At 37.8% G+C, this 13,138-nt stretch overlaps 1 pseudogene; it reads left to right on the top strand.

Moving 5' to 3' along the window:
• The first annotated feature begins 607 nt into the window (after positions 1-607).
• On the top strand, positions 608-1,117 carry LOC102860721 (annotated as a pseudogene).
• The last annotated feature ends 12,021 nt before the right edge of the window (positions 1,118-13,138 follow it).

Genomic DNA, 13,138 nt, shown 5'->3' with positions numbered 1-13,138 from the left:
TCTAATGCAATATTCAGAGTCTCATCTGACATCTGTCTATCTTGGTCATTTCTTCCTCTTCAGCCTTTGTAATGATCTTTTGCATTCTTCACAGATGATATCCTTGATGTCCTCCCACAGCTCATTTGACCTTTCCTCACTGTTGTCCAAGGCCTCAAACTATTTTTGAGATGTTTTTGAAATTTCGCATCAGATAGACTTAAGGCCAAATTTTGGTTCCTGTGGATTTGACTCTATTTTCTTCAACTTCAGTTTGAATTTGCATATGAGTAGTTGGTGGTCTTTTCCATAACCAGCAGCTGGCCTAGTTTTCACAGCTGATACTGAGCTTCTCCAGAGATTCTTTCCACAGATGTAATCTATTTGATTTTTATGCAAACTGTCAAGTGAAATCCATGTGTATAGCCTGTGTTTGTGTTTGGTTGGTTTTTTTATATATATATAAAACATATTTGCAATGAATAAATCACTGTATGCGCAGAATTCTATCATTCTATCTCCAGCCTCATTTCTGTCACCAACTCCATTTTTTCCTACTACTGATTCTTCTTCCCTGTTTCCAAGTTTTGCATTCTAGTCACCTATTATTATCAACGCATCTTGATTGCATGCTCGATCGATTTCTGACAATGGTCACCAAACTCTGGCCACAGATGTTGTGTGACCTTGGTGCGGGTAGCCGCCGCTGTCTGTGCTCATGCAGAACAGCATGACCGTCGAAGACACTCATCAAGGAGACTGACTACAATGGCTTCCCTGTGGTGGTGTCCAGAGACACTGAGCACCTCATCGGCTTTGCCCAGAGGAGAGAACTGATCCTCGCCTTAAAGAAAGCCAGGCAGAGGCAGGAGGGCATTGTGAGCGATTCCATCATGTACTTCACTGAGGAGCCCCCGAGCTGCCAGCCAACAGCCCTCATCCCCTGAAGCTGCGGTGCATCCTCAGCCTCAGCCCCTTCACGGTCACAGACCACACCTCCATGGAGACGGTGGTGGACATCTTCCAGAAACTGGTGACGCGGAGTGGACAACTTCTTGGCATCATCAAGAAAACGGATGTTCTGAGACATATGGCCCAGATGGCAAACCAAGACCCTGAATCCATCATGTTTGATTAGCAACACGGTGGCAAATATTTCTGGAAAAACACAGCGACTGTATGATTTTTAATGAAAGAAACAAAAGATCCCTTATTACCCAAATGGAAGATCCTGCACTAAGGTAGTGAAAACAACAGCTTTGGGATAAAGGAGAGGGAGAAGGAAGAAACTTTTTTTTTCTGCTTAAATACACATCAATAAGTAGGCATTTTATAGCTTTAACCCCTTATGAGTTTCCAGCTGTGTATCTTACTATCCACAGCAAATTGCTGGTGTACTTTTAGTTGCTAAACTTACAATATTTTACTGATAAAAATCCCATGAATGTCAAGTTTATCTTAAAAGAATTTTTGACACTCAAATGAGATTTCAAAAAGGTGTAAAATTGTGGTATAGGTGAGGATTTTCTTACATTATGTGTGTAGGACTTTATATTGTTAAAAACTGTTTTTAAAAAATTTCAGAAACTAATTACTGGTTCTATATTACCTTTTTTCATGTGTGCAATACTTTGTTTTTACTTCCTTTACAGTATAATAAAGTTAAAGTAATTAATATTGTTAAAATGTCATCATACTTCATAGATTATAAAATAAGTCATATATGGTTTTTTTGGGGGAAGAAATATTAAAAAAGAAAGCTTTTGTTTAAAAGAATTACTTCTAACAAGAATTCTATCACACAAATATCTCTCTGACACTATAGTGTAATATAGATAAATAAATAGGAGATATCTGTTCTATATAGAAAGAGCTCTGGTGGCCTTTTGGGTAAGGAATTGAGCTGCCGAACCCATATAGAAAGGCAGCTTGAATCTATGAGCTACGCCATAGGAGAAAGATGGGCAATTTCCTCCAGCGTGGATTTATAGCCTCTGAAAACATGCTCATTGATCAGTGTTAGTTGATTCTGACTTGATGTGATATAGCATAATGGGGTGTGTGTGTATGTAGATATTAGCACAAGATAGAAAGACCCTGGACATGATGTACTGGCACAATAACTGTGGTGATAGGGTCAGGTGTGTCAGACACAGTGAGGTTAGCGCAGCAAGGTTCAGAGCCATTGTTCATAGGGTCGACATGAGTAGGAATCGACTCTGCATATAACAACAACATAGATAAGGGAGGGGTAGATCGAGAGAGAAGCGAGATGAGAGGGGAAAGTCATAGTGTTCGTCAGAAATTTTGAGCTTTGTTCTAACTTTAAACAACAACCATTTTTACAATCTATTTTTTACGGTAAAGGTTTTTTTTTGTATGCTTCAGAAATGACTATTAAATTATAACCACATAATTCAATACACCCTTTGCTCTTTCCTTAAAATGTATCTTCATTGATGAGTCATATTCTCCTGTTCCTTTCAACTCATTAATCATTACATCATTTATATGATATAATTACCTGTGCTGCGTTCATTTAGTTACTGGAAGACATATGAAATAGTGTTAGTGGGTTTCTCTTGGAAATAATATTTTGGATTAGGTCCATTGCTAATCTAATTTCTTAGATATTTTCTTGAACAATTTTATGTACAAAGAAAATGCATAAACTATTTTAACCTATGATATTCAGAATTAGGACTGAACACAATATGTAGGGAAGATGTGAGAACAAATAATTTCTGTCATAGTATAGTCATCTTTGTGTAGGATATTTTTTTAAATAGCATTGAGTTTTACTCCAAATTTAAAATTTATTTTTTTAAGTTGATGACAGGAGAAACTAAATAATTTATGGGCTTAAATTGTGACTTCAAAAAGTAAATTTTATGCTTCATAGTTTAGAATTAAAAAAGATAATATCAAGAAATTGTTTTTATTACTTCCAGAGAAATTATATTCATGATTGTAAATGGCATTAACTAGGACATTTTCCTTATTCTTAATTTTTGCTAAAGCAGGTTGTTGTTGTTATGTGCCATCAAGTCGCTTGTGACTCACAGTGACCCTGTGTACAACAGCCCTAAATTCTGCTCTGTCCTGTGCCAATCACACTGTCTCTGACACTCCCACCCCGATTATCCCAGTCACTGAATCAATCCGCCTCATAGAGGGCTCCACCCTCCCAAGCATGATGTCCTCCTCCAAGGACAGGTCTCTCCTCACAACATGTCCAAAGTATGTTAGACAGAGCCTCAGAATCCTTGCCTCCAAGGAGCCACCAGGTTTAACCCTTTCCAGGACAAATCTGTTTGTTTTCCTAGCAGTCCATGGTATTCTCAATACTCTTCTCCAGCACCACAGTTCAAAGGCATCAATTCTCCTATCTTCCTTGGTCATTGTCCAACTCTCTAATGCATAACAAGTGATTGTGAAGACCTTGGCCTGTATCAAACGCACCTTAGTCTCCAGAGAGATACCATTGCTCTTCACAACTTTGGAGAGGTTCCAAACAGCAGACTTTTCCATCACAATGCACCTTTTAATTTCATGGCTTCTGGTGCCAAGAGTGTTGACTGTGGAGCCAAGCAAACTAAAGCTGTGTACAATCTCAATCTCTTCACCATCCATCCTGATGCTTCCAATTGGTCCAGTGGTGAGAATCTTCATCTTCTTAACACTGAGCCTCAATCCATATTGGAGGCTGCAGTCCTTGACCCTCTGCAGGAGGTGCTTCAGGTCCTCCTCAGTTTCAGTACGCAGGGTAGTGTCATCTGCATAACGCAGATTGTTGATAAATCGTCCACCAATCTTGACCCCACATTTCTCCTCATAGAGCCCAGCCTCCCGGATAATCTGTTCTGCATATAGGTTGAAAAGGTATGGAGATAGGACACATCCCTGGCGTACGCCCTTCCCAATTTTGAACCATGCAGTGTTCCCTTGCTCTGTTCTGATGACTGCCTCCTGGTCCAAGTATAGGTTTCGCATTAAAACAATCAAGTGTTCTGGGATTCCCATTCTTCTCAGAGTCAGCCACAGTTTAGTTTAGAGTCAGCATAGTTTTATTATATTTTCTAAATTAGTTATTAGCTAATAGAAAATTAATTAAACTAGAAACATATTTTTTATTTTAATGTAACATTTGTTCATATATTGTAAATACAACTGCATTGGCAGAACTTAGAGCTTAGTAATATTGGCCTAGAGCCATGAGACCACAGGCTGACGGCTTTGTGCCCTACTTCAGAAGCTGTCCTGACTGAGTGATTGCAAGCTCCTGCCATCTTGAATTATAGCTTTTTGGCTTCTCTAATAAGCCTTGTAATTGTGAGTATGCTTCCATGTGGTCTGTGAGCTATTGCAATGGAATTGGGACTCAGTAAAACAGTAAGATTGGTGTTGTAATTGATAGAATGAGGTGTGGGAGTGTAGGAGACCTATTCACCCTTGTGGGAATTGGTTTAGTACTGTGGCTGATGATGGAGAGAGTCGCTTTTGTGGAGAGAGTAGAGGTCATGTATTGCTGGCCCCATTTGGACCTTGCTCCTTTCCACATAAAATTTAAAAATAAAAAAATAATATAAGAATGTACAGTGTGAGTCTGAATAAAGATAATGTGGTGAGTAACTTGAGAAAATATTTTTAAAATTTCAAGTCATGAATGTAACTTCCTCTAAAATTCAGGTTGCACCATTTATTGCTATGGAAATAGTTATGAATTAGAGACAAAAAGGCATCTTTAAATATTTGTTTTCTGAAGGTTGTTATGTGCTGTCAAGTCACTTGCAACTCCTAGTGACCCTATATACAATAGCCCTAAAATCTGCTCTATCCTGTGCCAACTTTACTGTCCCTGACACACCTACCCTCATTATGCCAGTCATTGAATCACTCCATCTCATCAATGGTCTTCATCTCTTTTTTTGTCCCTCCACGATTCCAAGCATGATGTCCTTCTCCAAGGACTGAATCCTCCTTGCAGCATGCCTAAAGTATGTCAGATGAAGCCTCAGAATCCTTGCCTCCAAGGAGCAGCCTGGTTTCACCGTCTCTAGGATGAACCTGTTTATTCTCTTGGCAATCCATGGTATATTCAATACTCTTTTCCAGCACCACAGCTCAAAGACAACAGTTATTTTTCTATCATCCCTAGTCATTGTCCAGCTCTCTGATGCATAGGAAGCAATTATGAAGACTATAGCCTGAATCAGGTGCACAATAGTCTCTAGACTGACATCCTTGATCTTCAGCATTCTAGAAAGATTCCTGACAGTAGACGTTCCCAAGGTAATTTGTCTTTTAATTTCCTGGTTGCTGGGACCAAGACTCTTGATTGTGCAGCCAAGCAAACTAATGCTAGGAATTCAGAAATTTTTCACTTGTTTTCTTTCTGTGATTGGTGAAAGGTGTTCTCTTACATGTATGTTTTCCTTGTATGATTTTTATTCTTTCTTAATATGAAACATTGAAAGGCCTAAACTATTGTAAAAGGTCAAACATATGTATATCATTATGAAGACTTTGTGATATAATTTGGTATGAAACAATTTTCCTGGAAAATGATGTTGTAGAGCGAATATTTTATCATTCTTAATTCTTCTCAAAGATGCAAATAGGTCATTGTTATCTGTTTTGAGTTACTTGCTCTAGAATATTTTAAAAATTTGATACATATGTTCTAATCTTATGAAATTGACTAGAAATTTATAGTTCATGAGAACATGTTAACTTGTTGTGACTTAAGTTACATTTCAATAGCCATTGAAGAAAATGGCTTGATTTGGTTCAATGATAAAAATTAAGACAAAGTTTATATTGTAACTATTTTTGGTAATAGTCAATGAGAAAACAAATATTCACAGTAGAAATTTTACTAATAATATACGACTGTAATGTATAACTACTTAAATGGGGGGAATTTCTACCCCGTTAATGCTAATCTTGTGACATGTACAGCATCTGTGCATTCTTTGGCATCTGCTCTGCTTGTTGAAATTATGCCTGCTAAAGACTTCCTCCTGGAATGGAAAAAATTTGTGATCATATTATAAACACAATTTTACAGTAAAAGAAAAAAGAGAATTATTTAAATTCCAGGACCAAAAAAAACCCCCAATAGAACTATATATGTAATTAAGAAATATAGGAATTTGCACTTGGAGGAAAATGTAATTCTTTGTAATGTAATAATATATGCTCTTTTTTAAAAAAAAAATCAATATTATTGTCTTATTTTGCGTAAGGTGAGATTATTGACTAATTTTTTTCTTTGAGAAACTGTTTCCATTTTAAGTCTAGAATCTGTATCTTCCTTCTCATTCAATTCACTACTAAATTAACAATGATGATTTAAAAATTGTATCCTGCCACTATCTCCAGTTCCATTTACTTAAAATAAATTCATCATTCTTCTCATATTTATTTGATAATATATTTCTAATTTTTAAACTCATTTTCTTTACTGTGATAGATGTAAGTAAGATGTTAATGAATACTACAGGGAATATATTTTTAATATGCTCTCAGATTCCATTTCCAGTGTTTTGGGGATATATTCTCATTTACATTCATATTTATAAATTCTAGACGGTCTCATTTATAATTTTTTTTAACTACTGTGTAAAGGAGAAATTCTCTTGGCCTATTGACTTTGGTTCTGAATTAAATTGATTTCTCTGCTATATTCAGGGAAATAAAACTTGTTACCAGTGTCTGATAGATGGGAAAAAAATGAAGTTATTAACAAATTCATTTTACTTGAATCCACAAGCAACCACCATAGTAGCAGCATCCAAGAAATAAAGATATAATGCACTGGGAAAATTTGCAGTCTAAGATGCTTCCAAACTGTTAAACATTATCAGTAAAGACTAAGGTGCACTAGATTTAAGCCATGATATTTTTAATTGCTCTCTATGCCCCGGGAAGTTGGACAATGAAAGGATGAAAGTAGAATTGATACCTTTGAGCTATGGTGTTGGAGAAGAGTAATGACTAGCCCATGAACTTCCAAAAGAGTAAACAACTCTGTCTTTGATGAAATACAATCACAGTGCTCCTTTGTCGCAAGCAAAGTAAAATTTTTTTTCTCACATACTCTGGGCGTGATTTAAAGATGGACCAGTCCTTGGAGAAAAAATGTCATGTTAGGAAAGGTAGAGGGTCAGTGAAAGAGAGGAAGATGCTCAACAGATGGTTTGATACAGAGGCTATAGCAAGGTGTTTAAGCATGTCAGAGATGATGCAAGATAGGGCAGTGTTCCTATTTGTTATTCATGGGGTTATTATGAGTGGTAGTTGGCTAGATATTGTTATCTGTCATCAAGTGAGAATTGACTTATAGCTGTTCTCCAGCAGGTTTTCAGAGACTGTAAAGTGAACAGAAGTAAATTGCTAATATCTCTCCTACGGAGCAGCTGGTGGATTCAAACCACCTGCCTTTGGGTACAAAGGACATGTGGGAGCACTCATATATGACCTCCACCAACTCCACAAAGGGGAGCTGTCCCCGCTAATAACAACCACACATAAAATGAATACCCACTGGGTTGTATTCCAAGCAGGGGAATAGCTGGGTCATATGGAATGTCTATGTTCAGCTTTTGGAGGAAATGTCAAACTGCCTTCCAGAGTGATTGTACCATTTTACAGTCCCACCAACAATGTATAAGAGTTCCTATCTCACAACATCCTCACTAACATTTATTACTTGCTGTCCTTTTAAACATTGTGGTTTTGATTTTCATCTCTCTTATTGCCAGTGATTTTGAGCATTTCTTCATGTGTCTGTTGGTCATTCAAATATCTTCCTCTGTGAAAATGCTTTCTGGGTCTTTTGCCCATTCTGTAATCAGGTTATCAGTCTTTTTTCTTGTGGAGGCCCAGGAGTACTCTGTAAACTTTCATTATGAGGTTTTTGCCTGAGATAGTATCACCAAATGTTTGTTCCTAGTCAGTAGATTTTCTTTTCACCTTATTGGAAAAAAAGGTTTTGATGTGCACAGAGATTTAATCTTTAGGTTTCATCCATCAAGTTTATCCTCTTCGATTATTCATTTCTGGCTGTATCTGTACACGAGTAAACGGAGACTTGTACACCAATGTTCACAGCAGCATTATTCACCCATCGCAAGAACATGGGAACAGCCCAGATGTACAACCACAATTGAATATATTGAGAAATTGTGCTACATTCGCACAACGGAACACTAGACAGTCTGTAGGAGCAATGATTTTTTTAATTACTACCAAACTTGGAGGAACTGGAGAGCATTATGCTGAGTGATTTAACTCAGTTCCATAAGGACAAATACTGTATAAAACCATTATTGTAGAATCAGTGTGAGGATCCAAGGGGGATGGGACTTAGTCATAGGGTCATACAATCTCATTGGTACAGGGTGGGTGAAGGTAATGAGGAAGATTCCGTGAGAAAAACAATGTATTCGAACTTTGCAGACTAGTATAAAATAAAATTTAAAAAAATAATTTCCATGAGGTCAGACTTGTTCCCCACTCTACTTTCTACTCATTCAAACATCAATCTTACTGCGCTCCTGGGTCTGAAATCTGTTGTGGTAGCTCATAGACCACACAGAATCATGTTGTTGTTGTTATGTGCCATCAAGTCACCTGTGACTCATAGCAACCCTATGTACAACAGCCCTAAACCCTGCTCCATCCTATGCCAATCTTATTGTCTTTGACACACCTTCCCTCATTACCCCAGTCATTGAATCAATCCATTTCATCTCTTTGTCTGTCCTTCTACCCTCCCAAGCATGATGTCCCTCTCCAAGGACTGGTCCCGCCTTGTAACATGTCCAAAGTATGTCAGGCAAAGCTTCAGAATCCTTGCCTCCAAGGAGCAACTTTGGTCTCACCCTCTCTAGGATATTCCTGTTTGTTCTCATAGCAGTCCATGGTATACTCAATATTCTTTCCAGCACCACAGCTCAAAGGCATCAATTCTCTTTATATCATATTAGGGAAAGTCAAAAGGACACAATCCAGGTTGGTAGCAAGATACAATCATTCAGTCAGTGCAACTTCTGAAATATGCTTACAGCCAACTCAGTCTTTAGCCTCATGGCTTTAGGCTCTCTATGTCCTGCCAGTTATGGTCTCCCAGAGCAATGGGCTTGAGTGTGCCAAAGTTTGCGAAGATGTCACAGGATAGAACAGGTTTACATCTGTTGTTCATAGTGCTTGCTATATAAGTAGTTGACTTGATGGCACTTAACAATAGTTCTCCAATAAACTTTGGGAAAGGCTCTTTGATTGAGTTCCCTGGAGTTAGCAATCCCAAAGTCAGCTCTATCTCATGTCAGGTCTCTGGTCCTCTGTTACTTTTCTTTAAGTCTGGATGGTGCAAGAATCTCTCCCTTGGAAGAGGGGTACTTCTTTTTCTTGCTACTTATCTGCTTATGGGGAAATTATCAAAATATATAGTCAAATTTTCTCAATTTAGTGGTGATTTTAGCACTCGTGGATAAGCTAACACACTCTACTAGCATGTTCCTACCCATCCACAGTGCTGACTAGAAAAGCCATTTTAAGAAACAAACCCTTAACACCGCAGGAACACGATTCCTTTCCACTAAAGCCAACAGGACCTCCCAGATGGGACTTAATAATAACAACCAGTGTCCAAGCTTTAGACTCTATCTGGTATAACCAACCGTGGGTAGCTATGGAGATAATTTCCAATAGTCAAATCTCTGGTGGTCAAATCACTATGTTTGAGGAAGATATTCTAAGGAGAAAGTCTTAACAAAAATGCATTTGTGAATAAATAGCTTTGAGACATAGTCCTTTCATGAAACACATTTAGAAAACATTATCTCAGCTAAAAGGTCCTGTAAACCTACTCTTTTACAACTCTCCTCTGCCCCAGGCAAATAGAAAAGTTTTGCTTTACTAAGCAATTTCTAAGGAAGTATTTTTGGCACCAAGCCCTGGTACTAGGCATCAACAAGAAATGTTTTATATCAAAACAGAAATGCTTATAACCCATTCTGGAAGGTATGTGTTGATGTGTTGTGTTTTCTCTTCTTCTTTTTCTCCCTGCCTACCCGCCCTTCCCTCACCCAGTACACTCTTCTCTTTGAAAAGTAGAAGAAAAGTTCCCCCATTATTTTACAATACCTTCCCCCAGGTCCACTCCACTATGCAGACTTTGTTCTGGACTCCTGTCATGACAATAATACCTAATCACATATCCTTTTAAACTGTTTTCTCCCTCATCTGTTTCAATGCAGTATACATTATTTATCCCATCTTTCTCAGTCTCCTGCCAACCCTGATGTCAGTCCTGTTTTACAACAGTGGCACTATGCAGTATTCATCCCTTTGTCACAGAGATATTTCACTCAGCATAATGTCCTCCAGGGTCACCCATTTTGAATAATATTGCATGAGTTCCTTGTTTTTCAATGCAGCATAGTATTCCATTGTGTGAATATACCAGAGCTTCTCTATCCATTCGTTTGTTGATGGGCACTTAGGTGGTTTCCAACTCCTTGCTATTGTGAACAAAGCCGTGATAAACATAGGTGTGCATATATCTGCTTGGATGTCGGTTATGGTCTCTTTAGGGTATGTTCCCAGTCTTGGAATTGCTGGGTCAAATGGTTTCTCTATTTGCAACTTTATGAGAAAGTGCCACACCACTTTCCACAGTGGTTGCACCATTTTACATTCCCACCAACAGAGAATAAGTGTTCCAGTTTCTCCACAACCTCGCCAGCATTTGCTGCTTGCTGTTCTGTTAAAATTTGCTATTCTTACTGGGGTGAGATGATATCTCATAGTTGTTTTGATTTGAATCTCTCTTAGAGCTAAGAATTTTGAACATTTCTTCATGTGCTTGTTGGCCATCTGAATGTCTTCTTCGGTGAAGTGTCTGTTCATATCATGTGCCCATTTTTCAATTGGATTGTTTACCTTTATCATGTTGTTGTGGTGTTGTGTCTTTTGACCATGATTTTCAATATTTCTGTGCTAAGACAAAGTATTGTAATGAATTCTTGTAAACAAAACCTTTGTTGTTGTTACGTGTTGTTGAGTTGCCTGTTAATTGTAGCAACCTTATGCACAATAGCTCTGAACCCTGTCCTATCCTAAGCTAATCTCACTGTCTCCAACACACCTGTCCCTATTACCCTCCTCACTATGTCAATCCTCCTCATCCATGGTGTTCCTCTCTTTTGTTGTTCCTCGATCCTTCCAAGTATGATGTCCTTCTCCAAGGACTGGTCCCTCCTGGACACATGCCCAAAATATGTGAAATGGAGTCTCAGAATCCTTGCCTCCGGAGACCAACTTGGTTTCACCCTCTCCAGAACAGACCTGTTTGTTTTCTTAGCAGTCCATGGGAGGTTCAATACTCTTCTCCATTAGCACAATTCAAAGGCATCAATTCTTCTGTCATTCTTATTCATTGTCCAACTCTCTGATGCATAGCAATTAATTGTGAAGATCATAGGTTGGATCAGGGGCATTCTAGTCTTTAAACTGACATCTTTGCTCCTCAGCAATCTTGAGAAGTCCCTGACACTTAGGAAATTGGATTTACTAATCTGTCTTTTTATTTTTTAACTAAAAAAACAAACAAACACAACCCCCCCCCAAAAAAATAAAATACCAAGAAAACCACCCTTACAACCCTCCATACATACATATCCATTAGTAGCCAATTCACTATTTCATTTGGCCCTCCCATTTGTGACCTAAGTTAAAGGTAATAAAACAGTGATTTTGTTGTAATTTCCTGCACTAGCCCTACATTAAGTATCATGAATTAGAACTGTCTCATAGATGACCCTCCAGTGGGTTTTCAGAGGTAGTACATCTTGTGAAAAAGATTTCTCTACAGGATTTGAACTATGTGACTTTGAGCTGGCATCGTAACTAATCTCAAAGTTACTGGAATTCCTTTCTTTTTGAGAATCTCTATTTTGGACTCACTAGTTTTCATATGTGTGAGCTGATGATGTTCTCCTTGGAATGGTTTCTCTTCTATGAAGGATACTTTAAAAATTGTTAAAAGGTTTAGAAGTTGGCTTTTAAAAAACTATCATTGTTCTAATATATCTGTTAGGAAAATTTATAATTCAGAGGTCATATTTTCACTTCTGTATCTTCTATTTTTGTCTTGTAGCATATTATGTAAATTTTCAATTACATTAACCATGTTTACAATGTTATTGTATACAATCAAGTCAATTTGTACCCTATATAGAATAAGTAGAATTACTCCACAGGGTTTTCCAGACTGGCCTAGTGGGAAAGGAATTGCGTTTGTAACTCAAACGCCAACCCAAAAGCATGCAGTTACAATCCACTTGCTGCTCTGAGGGAAAAATAAATGAGCAGTCTCCTGTACAATTTATAGCCTTTGAATACCTACTGAATGTGTGCCATGAGTCAGTTCTGACTTGCCAGGACGTAGTTAAAACACCAACAATCTTGGCAAAAGCAAATTTTCACATCTTTCTACAGTAGAGTGGTTAGTGGGTTCAAACTGCTTACCTTGTAGAAAAAGAAACAAATTATCTACTTTTCAATTATCAGCCAAGCACTTAATCACTGTATTAGTAGGCCTTTTTTTATTCATATTGTTATATGACTATAAATATTATTCCTAAATCAAATAGTGTGTTATAATTCCATTCCACAGAACTTTTCAAAGTGGTGAGGATTTCTTAAAACTTCCCTTCTCTAATTTTTCTGCATAGCTTTGCTTTTCCTTGTAAATTCATATAAATGGAAGGGAATTGCTCAGGAGCATCAGTCCACATGCCCGCCTCTAGTACCCTTTCCTTCCTTTCTGCCTCCTCCCTAGCCTAGCCTTTCTGTTAACACCACCTACCTCTGTGTTGTTGGAGGCGGTTTTTGTTTGGAGTTTGGAATTGTGTTTTTTTTTTTTTAGTGTTTTTTTTGTTTTTGTGTTTTACCTTGAAGTATTGAGGTATTTCTTTTTCTAGCTCCAATGGAGGTCTGTTGCTTTTGAAGTATCAGAAACACACGGTGTTCTTGGAGCTCCCTTTGCTGTGTGCTAATTCAATGGTCTAGTTTTTGAGTGTGATACCTTCCTATTTTTATTATTCATTTTGCGCGTCTTCTGATAGTTACCTGAGAAGAATGGGCAAGG

This window comes from Elephantulus edwardii, unplaced genomic scaffold (assembly GCF_000299155.1).
Source record: "Elephantulus edwardii isolate Elephantulus edwardi_28Jun2011 unplaced genomic scaffold, EleEdw1.0 scaffold00022, whole genome shotgun sequence".
Lineage (NCBI taxonomy): Eukaryota > Metazoa > Chordata > Mammalia > Macroscelidea > Macroscelididae > Elephantulus > Elephantulus edwardii.
Note: the sequence above shows the minus strand (reverse complement) of the source record. Positions and strands in the feature narration are given on the sequence as shown.